This window comes from Nicotiana tabacum, chromosome 6 (assembly GCF_000715075.1).
Source record: "Nicotiana tabacum cultivar K326 chromosome 6, ASM71507v2, whole genome shotgun sequence".
NCBI classification, from domain to species: domain Eukaryota; kingdom Viridiplantae; phylum Streptophyta; class Magnoliopsida; order Solanales; family Solanaceae; genus Nicotiana; species Nicotiana tabacum.
The window spans coordinates 93,621,271-93,629,535 of NC_134085.1; the positions used below are offsets into that span (position 1 = coordinate 93,621,271).

At 36.7% G+C, this 8,265-nt stretch overlaps 1 long non-coding RNA gene across 2 annotated transcripts; it reads left to right on the top strand.

Annotated features, from left to right (window-relative positions):
- The first annotated feature begins 276 nt into the window (after positions 1-276).
- LOC107792422 (uncharacterized) lies at positions 277-5,241 on the top strand. 2 transcript variants are annotated; one of them, XR_001649528.2, is made up of 6 exons: positions 277-574; positions 789-966; positions 2,389-2,473; positions 2,558-2,683; positions 3,719-3,990; positions 4,928-5,241. It is a non-coding gene; the product is annotated as an uncharacterized LOC107792422 (long non-coding RNA). The 2 variants fall into 2 exon arrangements; XR_001649527.2 differs by lacking the exon at positions 2,558-2,683 and having other exon boundaries at positions 283-574.
- Positions 5,242-8,265: the final 3,024 nt, after the last annotated feature.

Genomic DNA, 8,265 nt, shown 5'->3' on the forward strand with positions numbered 1-8,265 from the left:
ATCACTGCCAGCTACTACGTAAATCACCCAGAGATCATATCTATAGGGTTAATCACCACTACTAGAAATTAGGGCTATGGCAACGTTTCTTATTGCAACGGATCTGTAACCATTGCTATAGGGGGTGTATCGCAACGGATTTTAACCGTTGCCAAAGGTTATTGGAACTATTAGGACACTTTAGCACCCAAACCGGTGCAACATCCTACGAACCGTTACAATAGATGTTTATATGGTAACAATTTCTATAACCGTGGCAATAAATCTATCTACTGTAACGGTTGATTAAAAAAATTTCTCTATAGCAACGTTCATTAATTCCCTCCATATTTTTCACCCAATTTTTCTACACCCGCTAAAATTATTTTTATATCTAATAAAATACTAAAATCTAAATCCCTAATTTTAGTACAACCCCCACTCATTCCTTCGGCATTCTCTCCCAAAGATTGACATAGGCCTCTATCGTTCATCCGGAAATTACTAGGAGCCCATCCATCATCGGCGGCTGCTTTTCCCAAAATCCCCAAAAGTCAGTTTTTTTCCGTTTTCGATCGAGGATGAATGTACACAGGTAGGTTACCTGGATTGATGCTTCCATGTCTATACCTAGAATGGTAATTCACATATTTACTTCGTCCTCTTTGTAGAGCTTGAAATGTTAAATATGGTTCCATTCTATGCCTAAACAGTAATTTATAGATTTACTTCATCCTCTTTGTAGAGCTTTAAAAGTTTGCAATATGCTAAAATTGATTTTTTTTTCCTTTCCTAATGACGTGATGCAGGCTTTGCATTCAGATCCTATTGTTACAAATATTGCAGGGTAATATTTTTACACTAATCCTTTAGGGTTTCTCCAATTGGTGTTCGAGTTTATGGTCAGAGAATCGAAAGACAAGTTGAAAATCGAAGAGCCCTCATTCTTTCTTGTTCAACTTATTAATTTCTTCCTTCCTTAAAGTGGTGAGTATTTTCTACTGAAGCTTTGATTCTAAGTTAGAGATCTATTAGGGTCTTTTTGTACCGTAATTCCTCCATTTTTGCTCTCGAATTTATGAGAAAAATAAAAAAAATCATCCTAATTTAATCATGTTTTCTATTGTAAAGGTCGCATATTTTCCCCTTTGAAGCAGACTAGCAGCATTTTGCTTTGTATTTAACGAGCAATTTGCTTCTATAGTCTTAAATCCCGTGCTAGATCGAAGGGATAAAATTTAAATTTAGATATAATTTTGCCTTTTTCTTTCTGAACTCCCAGTTAAGTCGAGTTAAAATGATAAAGCTATTACTATGTTTTATGTGTTTTTTACGTCTTGGTTTCCTGTAATTCTTCCATCTAATATTGCAATTCTTGAACTAAATTAACCTTGTGATTGCCGTGATTTTGGTTTCAAGGTGAGCAGAATATAAGTAGTTCCTGGTTTGAATTACTTACAGTTCATCAGAATATATGTTTTATCTTCTTAGAAGGGCTTGTCTCAAATCACAACCAAATCATATAGCTATTTCTCATCATCATCATCCTCTTCAGTGTAGAGCTGTTGAGCTATGTTTTAATGTGGCACTTAATAGGCTTCCAACAAGTCCTGGTCCACTCCTACATGGCCAGCCTTGTTTGTCTAATGCTTTCATTGCTGCACTCAAAAGATCACAAGCTCATCAGAGAAGAGGCTGCATAGAACAACAGCAATAGCAGCCTCTTCTGGCTATTAAGGTTGAGTTAGAACAGTTCATTTTGTACATTTTAGATGACCCTAGTGTTAGTAGGGTTATGAGAGAAGCTGGTTTCTCTAGCACTTTAATTAAAAGCATAAAAACATGCACGATGTTGATAAAAATGAATTTGCTTACTTCCTCGCCAAACATTTGGTCAAGAAAAATAGGTCAAATACGATAAAATTCATCAACCAATACAAAGCAAATAATTGGAAAAACTACAACATTTCTCTAAAAGCAAATTATTTAGGAACGTTAGGAATCAACTTCTTATGTTTCTTCAGTCTTTCAGTGCTACAATAGTAGCCTTGCTGGGATTAACTCTACACCTAGCTCTACTGATTCTTACTCAAAAATTCTTAGCTAGAATATAAAAGAAAATGCCTTTTAACATATATGTTTATATTGTATAAGATAAATTCTGGATTTCCTTCTCAGAAAAATAAATTTTAGATTACGAAATTCTTTCTTGTTCAAAGATTGTGTGGTTCAGAATGTTACACTGAATCTGGTTGGAATATTCAGTTAGTAAGGGATTTTGATGATCGGAAAAAATATGAGATTGGTCAGTTGTTAGCTATTTTACAACTCCATTATGTTTCACGAATTGGTTTTAAGGTCAGCGTGGGCTGCTACCAAAAGTGTGTTGATTGACGTATTTATTTGCAGAAAACGTCCAAAACCAATACAGAGAATCGAAAAGAGTTGAGGTATCCACACACTGATTGCAAAAAGTTATGCTCTAATCTGCGAGGTTTGATATTTTCTCTATTTTCTTTAAACTATGAACTTGCTAACTTTGCATAAAAGATTCTTGTATCAACTTTTATGTATCTAGGCAAAAAAGACGGAAATTGTTGATACTTCGGATACTTTATCAAGTAAGGACATCTTTGTGGCTACAAGAAAAAGAAAACATGGTCGAGTATACAAAGGCTCATATGAGAATATAATTAGTAAAACTGTAAGAAACTTCTAATTTAATGTTTGCTGTGATTTTTAGTATAGTTTACTAGTTTTCTACTCGTCGGCTCTTTAAGTATGTGATGCATTAAAAGATTTTACTTCAAGCAATACACTAAATAGTTCATATATGGCCTTTCTGCCATGTGCAGAGATCTCTTTGAGTATTCTAAAATATATGACCTTTAGTATCTATAATCTAAGAGGTCTGTGCACATATCTGATAAGGGAAAAGCACTTATTATCTATTACTCCTTCCGTTCCAATTTATGTGAACCTGTTTGACTGGGCACGAAGTTTAAGAAAAAATGAAAGACTTTTAGAATTTGTGGTCCTAAACAAGTCAAAATGAGACCCAGAGTATTTGTGTGGTTATAAAAGCTTCTCATTAAGGGTAGAATTGTAAGTTTAAGCAAAATTATTTCCAAATTTAGAAAGGAGACATTCTTTTTGGAACGGACCAAAAAGGAAATAGCTTCACATAAACCGGAACGGAGGGAGTATATAATTGTGAATCACACCATGGTTTGATGGTAGTCATTTAAGAGTGTTTGTTGCTCTTTAGCATATGGTATCCATATCTTTGTGTATTGCTCTGGTGTCATGCCTGAAAATGAACTCATATGTCATATGTGGTTTCTATCAATGTTCTGCCACGTACATGGTTACCTGCCACGTACATGGTTATCTGCCACGTACATGGTTACTGTTGAAAATATATTCATGTCATTTAAGTTGGATTTAGATCCAACTACTTGGAAGAAATGGACAACACAAGCTCTTGTCTTGTGTACTCTCTTTATGCACAAATAGCTTTAGAAGTTTGAATATTGACGTTTCATGTCATTTATCCATTTTGAATATTGACGTTTCATTTCTTCCATTTTGTTCATAAAGATGATAGGAAAACAATGAGTAATTAGCTCAGTCCATTATCACATGCTTACTCCTTTCGGATAATCTATTAAGTTAATTTGTTCTTAATTATTGACTCAATTTTATTTTCTTAACTCTTTTCTCTTGCATTGGTTTGTAGGCTGAAATGGTGAGAATACAATCAACTCAAGAAAGTAAAGATGGCAGTGATTAAGTTGGCGCTTTTGCATCAGTCATGCGACCTGAGCATCCAGGTCGCAAAAGATTGTATGGTCGAGGAGTTACCAAGACTATCTTAAAAAAGAAAATGAGAGATTCTAGATCCTCTGTAGATGCTACTGATAAGACGATGCAACAAAAAATAGAGGAAATGGAAGAGAGGATGCAACAAAGAATGAAGGAAAAGTTCAATCGTCAGCAGTAACAATCAAGGTCAGTCCGTACCAAGTGTTACACCTCTTCTCTTTCTTCTTCTTCTCCTATTTTTTTATGTGTTTGGGAAGGAGAATTGCTGCATTTTGCAGCAGCTTTGGGAAGGTTATTTTTACAGCTGTTTTACTGCATTTTTTGGGTAATTTTTACAGCTATTTTGTTGTGTTTTTAGCACCTTTTCAGCTGCATTTTAATGAAGGTTTCTGCTGATTTTTTTTATGGAGGTTTCTATGTTTTTACCTGTTCTCTTGCTCACATAAGCATGTAATAATTGTATAACAAAGAACAATCTAGGCATGTTCTAGTTTTGACTGTCATATGATAACCAAATGAAAGGCCTTATTACAAAAGTCATGTTTGATGTAGAACAAAATTTATTTTTGCTGAATGTGCATATTATTTTGTGACCAAGTTCTTGCTCATTCTTTCAAAGTAGAAGAATCTATGGCCAAATATCTCACTGCTATAGCAATTGATTAAATGTGCCTTGGTTACTAATTTATCTCAATTTGCCATTAGATTAGGTAACTAGCTGACTCCTAGCTTATACTTACATTATGAAACTACAAAGGCACTTAGCTATATTTTTACTAACAAATCATTTGATCATGTCCACTTAGTTATAATTTCACTCAACTCTGGTTTTCAGAAACTTTGTCACTTCTTGGTGTCACTCCATTTGTCTTTTTTTTTTTTTTTGGAATTTCTCTGGCCATAACTATCAAGAACAAAGTATTTGGTTCAGTCAAAACAACATCATATATAGTGGAGAACTGAAAACGATATCTGCTCTTCTTTTTCTTTGGTTTTTGCTCTATTCATATAGATGTGCTTGCTCATTATTTAACTGAAACTCAATTAGATCTTGCAACTGATCAAAGTTGAATGTCATGTTCTTATTTTTGTTTCCTTTTTTTTTTACAATGTTTTGGTGCAGCTTATCCATTTTAAGAGTTGTATGTTAATTTCCGTTGGAGGATACTAACGTAAAGGTGGAGTAGATGAAAAAAATAGAAGACCGAGGCAGTGAAGATCTAGACCTTAAGAAGAATTTTGAATTGGTGTAGATGCATGGTCTAGGATTAATGTTTGTTATCAACATTTTGAAACTTGCTTCTGACTCTTGAAATGTAAAACGTGTGCTATTGGGGTAGAACATTTCACTTTTATGAATATTATTAGCTTGTTGGACAATTTAGATTATGAATAGTTTTATTTTGTTATTTATATAAATTTTGGTGATTTATGATTTATCGTATATGTAAATATTTATTTACAATAAGGGCGCTATTTTCGTTTCAATTAAACGGTTACAATAGCCTACTAGAACCGTTGTCATAGGAGTCATGTGACGTTCCAATAGAAAATGTGAACCGTTGCAACATGACCTATAAATCGTTCAAAAATGAGCTATAAACCGTTGCAATAGGTAGTTCAAACCGTTGCAATAGCTGGAAAAAATCGTTCTCATAGTCATATATAGTCGTAACAATATCTTACATAACCGTTGCTTAAGTGATATGGTAACAGTTATTGACCGTTGCATCAAATGTTATGGAAACGAATTTCAACCGTTGCAGTTGATAAGCATAGTCGTTCCAACAGGGAGACGGAAAACCGTTGCGATAGAACATACTATATGTCACGACCCAAAAACCGACCCGATCATGATGACGCCTATCGTGAAACTAGGCCAGCCGACGCAACTCCCGAATCAACCATTTTCCAATAGAAGTTGTTTTTATACCATCTACAAATCAATAATCTCATAATGAAATTTAAAAAAAGAAAAATGCAGAATAATTACACAAGCCCGACATCGGGGTGTCACTCGTCATGAGCATCTACCAAGGTCTGGTCTGAATACAACAAGAGTCTAAAAATGTACTAAATACAGTAATGAAAATGAGGGGAAGGAAAGCAGTGCTGCGAACGTCGTGCAACCACCTTGCTAACTCCGATGACTCCGCCTCTGAGCAATCAACACCGCTACCGGGTTCCGAAATACCTGAATCTGCACACGAGGTGCAGGGAGTAATGTGAGTACTCCAATCCAGTAAGTAATAAGAGTAAATAAAGACTGAGCAGTAAGTGCGTCAACCACGTCACAACACCATAGTGATTATAACCTATTTCCAAATCAGGATACCACTCAAATCATTTTGTTAAACTCCCACTTCAGTAAAATCCTTTAAAAATTATTTTTCTAACATTTTCAATATGGGTTTAATGAAATATATATATATAGTGAAAGTGATGAAAATCATAATCGGCCCCTCGGGCGAAACATAGTTCGTATACAGCCTCTCGGCAAAACAAAAATTCATACCCAGCCTCTCGGCAAAACAGAAATTCATACCCATTTCATAACTTAAAACTTCAGTTTAAATGAGAGTTGTTTAAAGCATTTATTCAACATTTTCAATAGGGCTCGGTCTAAAGATGAGTGAAAGCAATAAATCAACATATTCGATAGAAACTCACTTCGATAGAAACTCACTTTAAGGAGGAGTGAAAAACATTAAGCTCATAACCAGGCCCCTCACGCAACCATCACTCGTGTACATGTATATAGATAGCCCCTCGGGCAAGCCTATCAGTCACTCGTGACTCAACTCTTACCAATCAGCGCTTACACTCAGCACTCACACTCAATAGATACCATATAGTAACCGCTGCGGCGTACAACCTGATCCATATATTGCTGCGGCGTGTAGCCCGATCCATATATATAGTCGACTGCACTCACTGGGGGTGTGCAGACTCCGGAGGGGCTCCTACAGTCCAAGCGCTATATCGTTGCGGCGTGCAGCCCGATCCATATACATATACATATACATATATGTATATATATATGGCTGCGGCGTGCAACCCGATCCACAAATGTATAATCCTCACAACTAGGCCCTTGGCCTCTCTCAGTCATTAACCTCACAATCAGACCCTCGGTCTATCTATCTCAGTCATCAACCTCACGATCACTCGGACCATCAGTAAAACAGGGAACTCAGCCCAAACAATTTTCATATTTTAAGAAGTAAAGTGATAAAACCAGATTTAAACAATAAACATGTAAAACATGACTGAGGATATGCTTTCAAAACAAATAGAGTGAGGAAAAATAGTGAAAGTGCCCCTAAGGGTCTCAGCAGGTCGGTACAAGGCCCAAACATGACATACATCCCAAAAATAATATCAATCTCTAAAATATGCAATATCATAAGATTTCAAATCAAATATGCGACTTAACAGTCATACGGGACGGACCAAGTCACAATCTCCAACAGTGCACGACTCCACGCTCATCATCTAGCGTGTGCGTCACCTCAAAGTAGCACAACGATGTGAAATCCGGGGTTTCAAACCTTCAAGATAGTATTTACAATCATTACTTACCTCGATCCGGTCCAAACTCTAGCCCGCGATGCTTTTGCCCTCACGAATCGACCTTCGGATGCTCCAAATCTAGCCACAATCAGTAGATAACTATTAAAATATGCTAAGGGAACAAAGCCCACTCGAAAATATTCAATTTACATAAAAAATCCTGAAATTGGTCAAACACGGCCCCCGGGCCCACATCTCGGTATCCGATAAAAATCACATCAATAGAATCCTCATCCTCTCACGAGTCTAGACATACCAAAAACATCAAAATTGGACCTCAATTGCCCCATCAAATTCCCAATTTACACTCTCCAACTCTAAGCCCTAATTCCCCAATTATTAGGCTTTAATTTTCACTTTTTTCATGATTAAACAAGTAAGAATCAACATAGGATCGAGTATTGAGTTCAAAAAATCTTACCTCCAGGTATTATCTCTTGAATCTCTCTTCAAATCCTCTCAAAAAGCTCCAAAATCGCCCAAAAATGGTAAAAGTTAGCTCCAAAATCGCGCACAATGGCTATTTAAACATTCTGCCCAGGCATCAAAAACGTTCTTCGCGAACACGGTCAATACCTCGCATTCCCGAAGCACAAAATAACTTTGAACCAAAATTACTCTTCACGATTGCGACCAGCCACTCGCGAACGCGATGGCTCCTCAGCTTGACCCTTCGCGATCGCATTACCTCTCTCGCGAACGCGATGAATAAAACACCTCAAGCCCAGCTGGCCCATTTCCTCTACAGGAACGCGGAGCTTCACCCGTGAACGCGATGCCCAAACAATCAGCCCTTCGCGAACATGAAGGCTAAAATTCCAGCCTTCACCAGCTAACCCTTGCGAACGCGAGGGCCTACTCGCGAACGCGAAGGCCATTTTTCTGCAA